Below are 14,838 nucleotides of genomic sequence, written 5' to 3'. Positions count from 1 at the left end.
GTAATTTCCCAGAGTTAGTTCAAGAATATATTACAGACTTTCATGATGACTCCAATAAAATTGATGTATTTTTTGAACCTCATTGTTTTGTACGAGTTAAACAGGAACGATATAAGCTGATGGTGCTTCACCTTCTATGATAATACAACTTAAATTTAGTTTTTGGCCACTTGAAAGAACACGCTGTTGTGGTCATGTGTGCATCAGCTGATGAATCACAGACTTCAGAAGGAAATTATTATTTTTTGGCTCCTTGGCAGTTGAGCCTTTGTTAGACTTTTTCACTACCCTGTGATGTTCCAAGCACCATTCTTGAGCCACTTCTGTCTTTGGTGCCTTTTGACAACCAATTTTTACAGAGCATCTGTCACTCACTGATAAATTTCTCGGAAGCCCCTCCCAAAGCCACTCAATTCAGTGGTTCAAACTTTAGACACAGCAGTGCTGGTACCGCCCTTTTGGCACTGGCAGGGTAGCTTTTATAGTGAAAATGCATAGAAATGCAGAGGTATACTTTTCACCTGGTACTTTCTGTCTGCTTGCCCATCATTTTATGGGCTGCTGCAGATTTTCTTTAAAACTGCTGCTCGACACTAAAGCAAAATGTTAAAGGCCATAATTGGAATTTTTGTAGGCTTCTCACTGTGAGTAACACCCTTAAAATTACACAGGGAACCATTTATCGCATAAAATACTGATTATGGCACCTTTTAACCATCACTTATTGTTATTCACTATCACTATAATCACTACGGTGGGGTCATTTTCCACCTCACTGCCATCACGATCATCAAAAGCTATCATCGTCACCTTCATCACCACATCATCATCATCGCCATCCTCCTCTCCTCGACAGTGCACAGCCCTCAGTCAGTTCGCCCGCGTGCGCCGCCTGCCCTTTAAATTAATTATTTCTTGCATTTTGTTTCCACTCCATCTTAACGCGGAAGTCGGTGACGCACCACTACAAACAGCTGCTCAGCGGGGGCAATGAAATAAACAACGCGTCGTCATTCGGTGAGTGTTTTCTTCGCGTGTGTCATTACGAAAATTGAGCAACGTTTGCTCCGATGCAGTTATGTGCACGTCCACGCTGAGGAGGCTCCAGCGTGTCCGCTGCGCCTCTCGCTTTATTAAATCCGACCCGAGGCGGCTGGAGGGGGTCGCTCGGACGTGCCTCTGAACTGTGCTGGGATGAGAGAGCGTGAGAATTTGCTGCTTTTTCTTTTTCTTTTTTTTTTACATTACATTGACTGCTGTTGAAGCCGACACTCTGTTCCTGACGACGGTCACTCGTAGCCTGCTGTGATTAAGGTATGAAAATCCAGTTTAATGTGAGCGAGTGCGCTCTGCAGCAAAAAGAGGGAGAGAGAGAGAGAGAAAAGGAAAACAGCAGCAGAGTGTTTGTGTCAGCTCAGATGCCTGTTATTAATTATTGTCTCGTTGTTTTGTGCATTCAGCGTGTGTGTGTCCATGTAGATGTGTGTGTGTGACTCGATGTAGGAAGACGTAATGTTGCCCGAGCAAGCCTTTTGTTAGTTTCCCTTAACGCGCTCCCACAATTTGCTGCTGGAATGAGATGAGACTCCGGATGATGAAGAAAGAATTTATCGGTGTTCGATACCACTAAACACGCATCTTAGGGTTTTGCTGTCATTGCTGTGCCACCACGGCGAATTTCTTCTGGATTACTCAGAAAGCAGCGGAGTCCTGTCCTGACTTTACCGGATCAATGCTGATTTGGATGAAAATCGGCGTGGTGTGATCTTAGCAGCTCGCTTTGGCTCGGAGAGCATCTCGTATTCTCTGTAGGTCCGACGAGGCGCACTGCCCAGCCGGGTGTTGCCTTATTATGAACCATAATAAAGCCAGCAGCAGCGCCCTGCATAGCTGCGCGCTTTTCAGATCAGTGTCACCAGTGATTCTGGTTTCTTGTCTTCAGCTTGACGTCAACAACAATACAACTGCGCAATAACGTGGAAAATATGAATTGAACTTTATTTATTTCTTAAATGGTAAGGCTTTAACGTTGACATCAAACCCACTGATCACTTAATTGCTACAGTGGCTCTCACATTACACTCTGTCCTCTCATTGGCTGCAGGATCAGCTTTCTCCAGTTGTTTCCATCATCACCCCCGTCATGATGCGTGCTGCTCTGCTGTACAGTTCCTGCTTGTGTGTTACAGTTTGTTCAGAGCTTTTAAACATGCAGCAAAGCACTCTAGTGTACTTTAAAGCCTTCTGTTCTCCCTTCCTCCTCGTGGTGTGTGCTTTGCCAAATGGGAGGGCAAACCCTTCACTCATGTTCAATTTGAGGTAACACATCTCAGCTTCACGTCAAAGACCGGTTCTTTTGATGCCATCTGTGCTGCGGTGTTGGATTTTTCTGTGGTTTGGGGTTATTGTTGGGTTAATGCTGGGGAAAGGGGAAGAACCGGCTGGGTGTCTGTGTCATACATGATTGTAGGCTTGGGTTATTTCTTTGCTGAGAGCTTGTTGTGATGACGAGCCTCGTCGTGCTGTTGGTATGTGGAGTATGCATACATAAACGTTCTAAATGCTAATTTTGTCTGTAATCCTCCTTCTTCACATTGTATTGTGTTTTTTCTTGTGATGTTTTGACAGGGAGTGTTTGAAGAGAAGCGACAGATGGTGATCTTTGTTGGCAAGCAGTCTGAGTTTTAATTTTAGTTTTTAATTTATGCTCAACAGAAAAATCTGAAATTAGCAAAAAGGAAATTGGGAATATGGGAATTTCCTATAGCTAAAAAAGCTATAGAGTTTTCATACTGAGTGCATATGCCTTACAACAAGGAAATAATATCATTTTATGCCTACTTTCTCTTATCTTTTTCTTGTCCAGACGTTTGATACCCCGTGTGTTGTCTACACTTGTTCCAGCATATTATTTTCCACATAAAGTCTACATTATGGCCAGCCAAGACAGCCTTCCCCTCTCCATCTACTTTCCATTTCTTGACTTCTTTCGTGACCGGCTGACTGTGTGTCCTCCGACAATGACGACTGAACAATCATTCTGCAGTCATGAGAAATTTCATCTATTCGAGAGCTGGCGCTGCACGAAGCTGTCAGCAGAGTCTGTCGTCCCGGTAGAACCGAGTGCTGATGGAAATGAGAAAGTAAGGCCGTAATTATGATTCCAAACAGGAGGAAGAGGGCATCTGAGGCTGTCGCTGCCTTCCAAATCCCATAATTTAACTTTTTTATTTTTCAACTTAAAGTAGTTAGTGCAGCTGCCTTTACTGATTCAGTTCATTTTTATTTGTGTAGTGCCAATTCCCAACAAATCTTAATCATAGAGCGCTTCATTTTGGAGCATGAAGAGCTTATGCCTTTAATTTGTTGTAAAGGGAAGACCACAGACTTCCTATGAGAATGTTAACAGGAAAAAACCTTCCGCAGAAGAGGCTCAGGATGGGCGGCCATCTGTTGAGCTGAAGGGAACGCTTGCGTGATGGATCTTCTGTGCAGGGGCCCGTGGGTCAGAATGACCACAGAGCCGTGCTGGCGTGAGTTAATTAATAATGGAAGGACTTCCTGATATTGCGTTTTGCATGTGTTGGGAGATGGCATACTAAATAGCACGAGTATGGGTACTGGAACACTGTCTGTTAAGCTGCTAAAACTGCGAGGGAAGGAGCCTGCAGTCTTAATGGACTGTGCCATTGTGTGCTTGCAAATTAGCTTGTACTTTCCGTCTTCAGAGATGGGCTCTGAGGAGAGTAATTGGAGGGCGGAAAGAATTGCAATCAAAAGTATCTGAAGGCTTCGATAGTAGCTTTCTGCCAGTTCACTGCTGTCATTGTTTGACACAATTGGTTGCGATGGAGAAATGTGCCTCCCACAGTATTTTACAATATGGAACAGAGGATCCGTTTGACAGGCTCCATTGTGGCGTTGTGCAGCGGTTTCAATCAAATTCAATTTAACAACAGGCAAAAACATTTTGACTCGCAGAAGAGTTTCAGCTGAAAAAAAAAAAAAAGAAAGGGAAAAAAAAAAGGGTTTTAGTTTTGATTCATCCGCTAGTTCACATCTTTGTTTTGACAAATTACTTTACGGGAACAGGAGCAGATGTCTCTTCTTGCTAAAAACATAGAGCTTGTTTGCGCATAATTTAGCCTAAGAACGGATATAGAAAAAATTTATTTGTTTTTGGTTGTTATTTATTGCTTTTTCTGTCTTCCATAAACATCAAAAAATTCACATAATCAATTAACCTGTCATAGTTTCAGTAATTGGTCTATAAAGTAATCGATTACTATTCTGAATTTATTCAAAACAATGCTATTTTTATACTAACAAGACAGTACTCGGCGCACTTCCTGTTTCGTTGCCCTGCATTAACTTTGTGCTAATGAAGAGCCACAATGCTTTATTAGTAATTTAAACCCCAAATATCAAAATAATTTCTTTTTTACATTTTTTTTAATATGCTGAATTCCTGTTTTTATGTCTTGTTGTAAAATGGCACCTGCAGACATGCTTTGCATCTCTATGTTAGCTGCTCCCCGTCTCCTCACTTTCTGTGTGCTTAATCTGTAAAATAATATTGATTGAAATGTGCTAAGAGACAGGAAATGGATCCAGCCAACAAAAATCCGTCTTCATACGTATTTGTCTTCCGGTTTTGCAGGAGAATGTGTGTGTGTGTGTTATTCAGGATGTGGGTTTTTCCTGGACTCCAGTGCCTGCTAGGAAGCTGTGATTGTGTCCGTGATTAACCTCCCTTTGAGAGACTTTCAGTTTAGCAAGTTTTACTTTTCTTAATTGGCCGTAGACTGCGAACACATTAAAATTATCAGTATTATGGCCATATGGCAGCTGGAACTGTACTGCGAGGTTTCCAGTGTAATTTGTATAGCTGTTCCATGCTGCTTCTGTTATCTGATTCTGGATATATAATTATAGGTATATGTCCCTCGCTAGTCGTCTTGTATGGCTGAACTGTAACATAATAACATAATAAAGGTATCATATTATGCTGGCCGGGATTGGGTTATTGTTTCCCTGAGGTCGGACTTCGTCTGCAGGGAATAAAAGCATTGATTTAATCTAATGACTTCCTTTTTTTGGATGATGTCATGCACCTATGTGAATCAGACCACACTGGGGTAATGCTTATGGCAGCATAGGTAATACAGCAACATCGGCGTTTGTAATGATATTTTGGTCAGATTTTAAGTGGCCTTCTTCACTACGACTGTGTGTGTGTGTTGACCAGGCGCAATGAAGTTGTAATGCCTCTGATGAAACGGGGGTACTGTTCGACAGCTGCTATATATCAGCCGAGGAGAGGTGCTGGCTCAGCTGAATGGACCGTGGGATGGTACTGCTGCAGTTAGTGGGCTATGGTTGATGATGTCATTAGGGCTTTCACAGACTCCCAAGGTGTCTGTCTCCTGGTTGCAGCCAACCAAGAATAAGGAAAGGGGAAGGAGACCCGGGGGCTGGATGACGAGTACAGTGTTGTTTAAAAAGCAGGTCTGAAGTCGGCCAGAGATTTACATTGATTTTTTTTCTCCCCCATTGTAGATTGACTAATCTGCCCCAGTGTGAACATGATACCTGCTATCCTGTCAGCCTAACTGACACACATTTAACATCTTATTAATTTATGCTGAGATGATAACAGTCTCCTCAGAGATAACCAAATAATCATGAGTCCCCCCCCCCCCCTCCAAAAAAGAGCTATATCAGCTCATTAACCTATATGTCCTGAGCTGTAATAATACAGTCACCATCACAATGTTTGTTTGATGACAGCAGACTTTTAAACACAAAAGCTGGCAGAACATGTTGCTGTAGATAAGATTTTAAGTTGTTTTTTTTAATGTCTGCTATAACACAATGCAGCCATTATGATGGCTTCTTTGACATGGTGATGGCCACTTTGGAGCCAACTTCATTCAGTGTAAACAGACACACATGAAAAAAGAAGGCTGTTTTTATTTCTCTAATTTGTGCCTCTAAGTTGCATCTCCTGCCCATAAACCAGAAAACGGCCTCGTTAGACTATGTTAAAGAATTTTTCAATTCTTAAAATGCTTCTGAAAGCCAGCGAGGACAGCAGGCTCCCAGACAAACGATGGTGGGAGCAGTACTCCCGCCGTTGTTTTTATCCATACGTTTTAGTTATTCACAATGATAAAACTTGCCGCCCTTCACTGTTTCTGTGGTATAATATCTTGTCACACTTTACCATGACAGGAATTTAATTAGAAGTGTTCCTAATTTAAAAAAAAAAAATGTCATGAACGCTGTTACACCTGAGATAATAAAATACAGCTGTGGTTGGGCTATAACAAAATAATTTATGATGCTGTTATGTCAGCTGTCATATTTAATTGACTTTGCTTTTAAAATGACGCCGCGAAGCGAGGCTGTCTCGATTTGCTAACTGCTTGTAGCCTTGACTCCTCTCCTCGTATACCCCCCTCACCACGCCTGCTCAGATCTCTGGTTGGGAGGGGGGAACAAAGAGGCAAGGAGAAGAATCAAGGATGTGGAGTTTGGGAAGTGAGTGAGAAGGCAAATGGTCTTAACTAGGTTACGCAAGTCCAAAGTTGTATTTTCAAGCTAGTTTAGATAGCCAGCAATAAGTTTATTACTTATTATCTGCCAGACCTTTGGAAATGTTCTGCGTACTGGTTTGGGAGTTGACAACCATTTCCAAACTTTCCAATCCACTTCTTAAACTTTAGTCATTAAATCTCTTCAACCTGCTTTGTCAGTGTTTTCGTTTCAGTTGCAAAACTGTGACATCAAACTTGTCGTTGGAGCATTTTTACAACTGGGTCACAAGCAAACCCTTTTCCCTACTCTCTGTCTACACTGTGTTCAGATTCAAAGGTTAAAAAAAGCAAACGCCTGTGTTTGTCCACACAAAAATCAGGAAATGATGAGACGAACAATAAAGAGTCTGACCTATAAGCAGCTTTTATAATGACATCAGGTGATGTTAAACTCCTTTTACATCGTGGGCCACATGCAGCCCAACATTTCTACGTGGTAAAATGAATTTAATGGCATAATTTAATGCAGCCCACTTAGATGTGTCGCAGCGCTTTAGTTTAACAGAATCATTTAAAGTAAAATAACATTTGATTTGTCAATTGGTTTGTTTACTACAGTAAGACCTCCCAGTTGGTGGCTTTCATTAGTTAGTACCAGCTGTCTTTAAGTGCTAACATTGTATTTTGAAACCCTTTTAATTTGGTGAGCAGTAAATCTTTCCTCCATATTGTATTTAATTAGATTCCTGAAAGCCACTCAGCCGTCCATTTCAATTAGTTTTGCTGTAGTAAAAAGTCCACTTGCAGAAACCTGTTTGATGGGTGATTCATCATAGCGACCGTGCTTTCCAGATTAATTTTTGTCAAAACTTCAACTTTGGTCATGCACATGTTGATTTCAGAAGTGTTCGTCTTCTAGCGCGCTCGTGTGCTGATGATAGCCTGACAGATTTGATGTCCACATTAGGTATTAAGGGGTGAAAATAAGGTTGACTTGTTTGTCCTTGACATGAATAAAAAATAAATACATTCAAATAAAAACTATTTTAGTTCTGGGTGTTTCTTGGTATCCAAACAGGCTGGATAAAGTACAAAATGTTCTTTTCTAACGTCATAGTTTAATTCTTGGACAGTATTAGAGTAGCTTTGCATGATTTTACAGTTCAGAATAATCCTCATTTATCTTATGCTGGGCTTTGGTGTAGCCCCTTAGTTCATTCACTGTCTGAAACGAGCTCTTATAGGTCCTCTTCCTTTAGGCCAAATTCCTTTTTATTGGCTCGCCTTTGCAAACAGCAGGTGCGCTCGCAGTTAAGGCCCTGTGCCTGAGGTGAACATATTAAGGATGGTCACTCTCCTACAGAGCTAAGACTGGAAAAGAATTGCCTGAAACTAAGTGGTTAGAGCTTTTGGGTCACAGGGATTACTTTCATATATGTGCTAATCAAATTATTGAAGACACAAGCACCCACAATTGCAACTCTATAAATGTGGTACAAAATAAGGTTCTCCTTTAACTTTCCGGCAGTGCATTTTAAAATCTAGCTCACAACTTGCCATGACGACAGCGCTTAAGCCAAACCACAGTTTGCCCATCCACGGTGTACGATATAGTCTACCTGTGATAGGCCAACACTGGGAAATATTGCATGTGACTGGCTGTAATTTTTACATGAATTGGTTTATCCCAAATGTTCATGTTACGTAGCAAAAGTTTCTAGCTGGCAGTTATGTTTTCAAACCATAAAATATACAGGAAGAACTGGCATTTTTAAAAAAAGAAAAAAAGGAAAGGCATGATATGCTAAATTATGTGTGACCTTTTAAGAAAAATGTTGCTCTTTCTGTCAGACTTACTGGCATTATGCAGTAGCGATATGACCTGTAGGCATCTCATCACAGTTTCTATATTTGTTTGTTTCTGGACTTACTTTGGGGGAAACAAGGTAATTGGCGCGAGCAGCAGCAGCAGCAGCCGCCACAGTGGCTGGACACACAAAAGCGTTTTGATGTCATTGTATTTAAAAACTCCGACTGTGATGTAATGTCTGGGAAATGCAGTGCGACGTGCGGAATTTTGGTTTTTCCTGTACAATTAACCTGACTGTAAACGGCACGGATATATCAGCAGCTGCTTTTAATATAGATCGAGGTGGAATGAGCCAGAGCCGTCATTTCATTATGAATATCAATGAGGGTTTCTCACTAATGACTTTTCAACTGTTTGCTGTTGCTGGTGGTGTTTGCATTGCTGCCAGAGGCTCGGTTGCTTCTAATTTTTCATTAAGCGTATTCAGACTTAAATCTCATTACAATACATCCATGTTAGAGACGTTCTCCGGTTACAGCAGCAGAAATAATTCCAGCCCAAATCCCCTCCCTGCTTAAGAGCACCCCACATTTATTTGATCACGATAATTCAATCCTGAGTGTGTTGCAGTTATTAATAGTGATTTAAATAATGAATTCAGCCTGCTATAGCTTGTATAAATGAGCTTTGCTAGATATTGTGAGATGTATTATGTTCAAATTAGGTGTTCAAGCAACAGAAGAGTTTATTAGACAAATAGAATTCAGTTGAACGAATGCAGATGTTGATACTGGCATGATCTGTGACATCGTTTAACCGTTTCTTGCAGCAATACTGGATAAGCTTCTTTTTTCTTGACAAGCATAATATGTTCTTAAGACAGCTGTTTTGTCAGAACTCAGGTTATGGGCCTAACGTGACATTACCTGCTGATATTTCCAGGAATGTGCTTTTCGTGGCTTTGTTAACCACCCCAGAGGAGCTGTTAATGGCTTTGTTTATAGTGTCACATGGGTCAAACTAAGAAGCCAAGGTTGGGTTATTTTGCAGCCCTGATTACCCCAATTACAGAAAGATGATGGGTGGATGGTGCAGGTTGTTTTGTCAAACTGCCCTGACATTTTCATTTGTTCTTTTTTTTTTTTTTTACCTTGTAAGGGAAAACCAGGAAGATGAGCTTTGACTACATGAGGACATGTTTTGAAAGGTTTTCTGATAAATAAGCCTCCCTCCATGTGTGGAGGATGTCTCACTGCCACAAAAATGCACTCCAGGGCTTTTAGGGAACAAAAATTTATGATTTTTTTTCCTTTAAAAAAAAAAAAAAAAATGGTATCTAACCCAGCAGAAACAGTTTTTACTTTTCAATGTTTCCAGATGTTCCTGTCTCCACACAAATAGCTGTGAAGTCTGTTTTGAAAAATGTGAAAATGTGTTGCCTTTTTGTTTTTATCATATAGAATGACGTTGAATTGTTTTTGTGAATTAGAATTTGCCAAACGGTGACCTTTACAAGAAAAAAGGCTTCAAAGCAAAAGTTTGTTCAGTATAAAGTAACACCTTTTTTCATTAGAAGTTTTTCTTGTTGTTGTTGTTTGAGTCTAGTTTAAGGACTTTCATCCATTCTTCCTGCAAATTGCTTGTAGTTTTGTGACATTTTTGGCCTTCTTGCACGGACTGCTCTTTTGAAGTGTATTCAAAGGTTTTTCTATGATGATCATGATTAGTTCAGGGCTGTGAGGGCGATGGCAAACCTTCAACGCAAGCCTCTTGAGTTGGCCCATTTGCTATTATAGTGTGCGGCTTGCTTTTATTTAATTGAGTAAATCTTTCCACTTAACAATAAAATGTTCCCCCGTGCCACTTGCTAAATAACAAACCCAAAACATAATTGATCCAACTAGTGCTTAACACATTCTTAACCCTTTTCCTTTAAACATTATTTTGTTTTTCTTCTTCTTTTTTTTCATAGGACTTTGTATTTAAAATGCATCAGGCATCTGTTGTTGGAACATTTGAAGATGCAGATCCATAATTGTCTACTTTTGGGCAGCTACACTGTATGGACAAATGTATTGGGCCATACCTCTGAATATTTGAATTCAGCTGTTAGTGCAGGTGTATAAACTCTAGTACCTGTAGCCGTTCGGTTTGCCCCGGCCATTCCAAATCACAGAGTTCATTGTACTGTAATAGCATAATACTGCTGCAACAGATCAGCTCATGAAATTTCTTCTCTCCTTGGTAAGTTGTATTATTGCAAAATGAAAGCATTCAGGAACCACAACAAATCACCCACATTAAGTGGCAGACCACATGAAGTTAGAGAGGGAGGTTGCTGAGAGCTGGGGTGCAAAGAGTGTCTCAGCACTCGGCAGCGCTCTGCTCATTCGACAGCACAGCTCCAAACCTCCTCTCAGATTAACAGCAGCACAAAATCTACACGCTGGGAGCTTCATGGCAGGGTTTCATGGTTTAGCAGCTCCTCTAGGTGTAATATGTAGGTGGCCCAATGAGGATAAAGCCTGAGGAGTCTGAGTGCCAACTTTTACCAAGAAAAAACACAATTTTAAAGCTTTATGAATAATCAAACTCCTTGCACGTCGTTCCTTTTTTCTTTAAAATCTTCTACTATTAGCTGCTATTACTAGCTGCTACCATTAGGGGCTGTAACAGCATTACACTCTATCCTTAGCATCCCTCTCTTTTACACTAACCCTCTGCTTGTCCTCCTTTTACCACATTTATGAATCTTCTGTTGTCTTCCTCTCTTCCTCCTGCTTGGCAGCTCCATCTTCAGCATTCTTTCTCCAATAAATCCACTACTTATGTCCAAACCATCTCAGCCTGTCTCTCTAACGGCGTCTCCAAACATCTCAACATGAGTTGTCCCTTTGATAAACTAATTTCTAACAATTTCCCTTCTGGTCCCTCTCAATGAAAATCTGGGCATGTTCAACTTTGCCACTCCAGCTCAGCCTCCTGTCTTTTTTCTCAAAACCATACATCATAGCTGGTCTCACTACCATCTTGAAAAGCTAAAACAAAAATATCATAGGGAGCATGGTTAAAATGTTAACTTAAATGTTTTATCTTTTTGCTCTTAGGATATAAAATGAGTAACAGACAAACCTCAGAAACTCTTGTGCAAACCACCTTTTGTTTCCTTTTATTAGATTGAGAAGGATAGTGTTTTTTTTAAAGTTGACCACAGCTTTAAAACCTGCTGGGCACTGATGCACCAAAGGTGCTTTTTGACAAAGAAATAAAAAACCCCAACATTTCCGTTTTAAAGCAAGCCTTAAGATTAAGACAGATTCTTCTATAGCAGTTGCAGTATTAGGTTTTTCTAATTCAGATTCAGTGTGTGTGTTATATAGCAGAGTGACTTTTTTTTTTTTTTGCTGGTTAAATGCCGTATAACTGCTGGAGGCTTGTTCTCCAACTGTCCACCATGCAGTTATAAAGTCATTTAGCTTCTTTTTGCTGCTGCTAGCCACTGAGTCGACCTGCAGCCAGACCAGCAGCCTCTAAAGCTGCGTGGTTTCCTGTGTCCACGCACTTACTACACACAATTGTGAACCCCACATGCACTCGCATATTACACGTCTGCTGTTTCACGGAGCGTTGTGGTGGGCTGAAACTGCCTGCTGGTCCATAACTCCTCCACACAGTCGGGTTATTCTGCGAGGCAGCAGGAGGACAAACACTAGCCCGAGGGACAGAGTTGTCTGTGTGCCGAAGCGTACGCTTACCAGTAAAAAGGCTTTGTTTACCGGTATGGCCAGAAAAGTGGTTAAAAGGAACATGCTTTCAGTTTCTACTCGGGTGGTGAGTTAGTTTTTCATTTCCTCATTCTTCACTGATGAGACCACTTTTCCCTGAATTGTGTTTTGAACATTAGTGGCTATAATACAAATAAGTCTATTGCACAGGACGAGTCCAAGTCAGCGCCAGTGTGTTTCATATTGTGTGTAGTTTTTAGACTTGCATAACCTTGAACACACACACACACACACAAACAGCTACAGTTTCCTCGAGAAATGCAGACTGCATCCTGTTTGGCCACCACAGCTGAGTATCCAGTGTTGTGTAATTTTTTTATTTTTATTTTTTTTTAAATTCACCTTAGTGATATTGATTACTGTAAAACAGGGAGTGAAATCATCAACTCATCAACTAAGTAAGAACAAGCGTCAGCTTCCCTTGAGTTATAGACAGGCTTGAAAACATCATGTACGAGGATTTTGGAGCTTAATACGCTTAATATGAATGATATTCTAAAATTTCCACCCATGTTAGTAATTTTCCACTTTCAATTAAAAAAAAAACAGTTGGGAATAGTGTCATTATTTTTGAGGAATTGCACTAGATGTTTATCCTGCAGTAAGACCAGTGATGATAAAATGAAATTATATTTTAGTATTTTAAACCATGTTGCGGTACTTGTTTGCACAGCATGGATAAAATCTTGCATGATATTGCATTTTTTGGGGGGGAGGTATCTTAGTTTATATTTGTACCCATTGTGGATGTCATGGTATTCCTTACTGATAAATGAAATGTACTGAAGAATAATCAGTGTTTTCTCCTGTTGCACATGAGCTAACTACTCCTTTTAGACTGACGAGTGATTAAGGTGCCTGAATGAGAAATGAAATGGAGGAAAAAACATTGAAAATCAGTGAGGAAGTCTCTAAGTTGTTGCAAAGCAATCAAAAAGTTTTTGCCAGTTTTTTGTGAAAATGGCCTCGTGGTGGCTGCAGTGCACTTCACATGTATCTGTTTCAGTGTTCAAACAGACCGTGTGGTCTTTGACAGGCAAACACGCAATTAAAACCTTGTTAGCATGAATAAAAGCAACAAGTCAATGTAGCTAGGCTACTTTAGTACAATTTAAAAGAGTCTCACTTCACTAAAAAAAATTTTTTATTAATTTTTTTTCTTTTCCGGTTTGGCCCATCGCAGGGAACATACAGCCTTCAGATTGCTGTTTTAAATAGACTTTCAGGAACTGGTTGGTTTAGATGTTTCTGACGGTCAAAAAGTTGAGTTTGGAAAGTACACTTCTCACCTTTAACGGACCAGTTTCGAAACACGTGTTACTGATCATTTTGGCTCTGTCTCTAAATAGAACAGAAGCTGCGTTAATATGATTAACAGCAACTGTGTTTGGAACTATTTCCTGTCAAAATGGCTTCTTCAGAATAAGTCTAGTCACACCTCGGCCACATGACCAATCATCCAATAGGAGCAGGGTTAGGGTGTTGTGGGTGTGAAACTGTCAGAGGTCAGATGAAAAGTTGTAAATAGCCACAAAATGCAACAGCTAGCACAGCAATAATGGTTAAATGCTCCAGTTATACTAACCAAAGTATTCAAACTGAGGCTCGCTAACATTATATATTTGTACTACATTTGACCATCCAGCTAATGATTAAATGTTCTGTGGACTGTTTTTTTAGGACTGTTATAGAAGATCCAAGTTCAGGTGTAAGGAACCAGATTTGAGTCTTTTATAGAAGTGGCACATAGTGGCTGCTGGCTTTTATCTATAACAAAGAACACTGCAAACCGGCCATTTAAAATTTAGTGGTGAGTGCAGTTGAGGAAGTGGATACTACCTCAGATACACAAGCATCATTTTTAATCATATCTTTTTGCTTAAAAGTAAAAAAAATAACATTATGTGTGTTTATAGTTAGCCTTTCTTCTCGCTTCCTATTAATCATTTAAGCTGTTGCATATCCAAGTTTTATTTTGAAGCACCATTCCCAGCATTTGGCGCTTCCAGCCTGCGACATGAACGTTTTCTGCTTGCAATGACAGCATATTCAACATGTTTGGCTGTGCTTTTACAAAATAGGACATCTGATTACATGTGATTGCTTTGTTTACCGTTTTCTGTTGTTGCACAGGCTATTTGATTGATCTAATAGGCTCTTGATTTGCTTGTGCCTGCTCTGTTTGAAATGCATATTTTCCTAACACAGCGGAGGGATTTATGTTACCCACAATGGCACTTCAACACACAGAAATCCACAACATCAGTTGAAGAGCGTGATGCTTTACACACTGCAGTGTCTCCACATTTTTTGTCCGCATCTCATTAAAATTAACAGGCTTTCACAAAACTTTATTCAACAGCCTCATCACTGGTGGCCCCAAAGAGCACATCCAAATGAGGAAAGAAGGGACTCTGCAGTGAACAGATCAGTAATTAACATAACATACTTGTTTTTTTTAGATAAACGTTTATTTATCGTTACCAAGATAGAAGGCTTCATAAAAATATCCGATTTTCCATCTGTTCATTGACACCTAGAAGCTGCACCTGTCCGCTAACTATAACTCAATATCTGGGTATCGCCTTTGGCTATGTTCCCAAAATGCAAATGGGAATCTGTACTTGTGGTTTTGAGTTTGCATCTGTAGCTGTACCTGTGTGCATTTGTGCTAATAAGTCACTGAACTTGATCACGGCGCTCT

The 14,838-nt window shown here is 40.3% G+C and overlaps 1 protein-coding gene across 2 annotated transcripts in view; it reads left to right on the top strand.

The window, feature by feature from the left end:
• Positions 1–868: 868 nt before the first annotated feature.
• marchf8 (membrane-associated ring finger (C3HC4) 8) overlaps positions 869–14,838 on the top strand; it is a 92,018-nt gene continuing 78,048 nt past the window's right edge. Inside the window, exon 1 of one of the 2 annotated variants that reach the window (XM_003451925.5) lies at positions 869–1,017. The gene's annotated coding sequence lies outside the window, so the exon portion shown is untranslated. The other variant, XM_019366474.2, reaches the window with a different exon arrangement.

Source organism: Oreochromis niloticus, linkage group LG13 (genome assembly GCF_001858045.2).
Source record: "Oreochromis niloticus isolate F11D_XX linkage group LG13, O_niloticus_UMD_NMBU, whole genome shotgun sequence".
NCBI classification, from domain to species: domain Eukaryota; kingdom Metazoa; phylum Chordata; class Actinopteri; order Cichliformes; family Cichlidae; genus Oreochromis; species Oreochromis niloticus.
The sequence above is the reverse complement of the archived record's forward strand: the minus strand, read 5'-3'. Positions and strand labels throughout refer to the sequence as shown.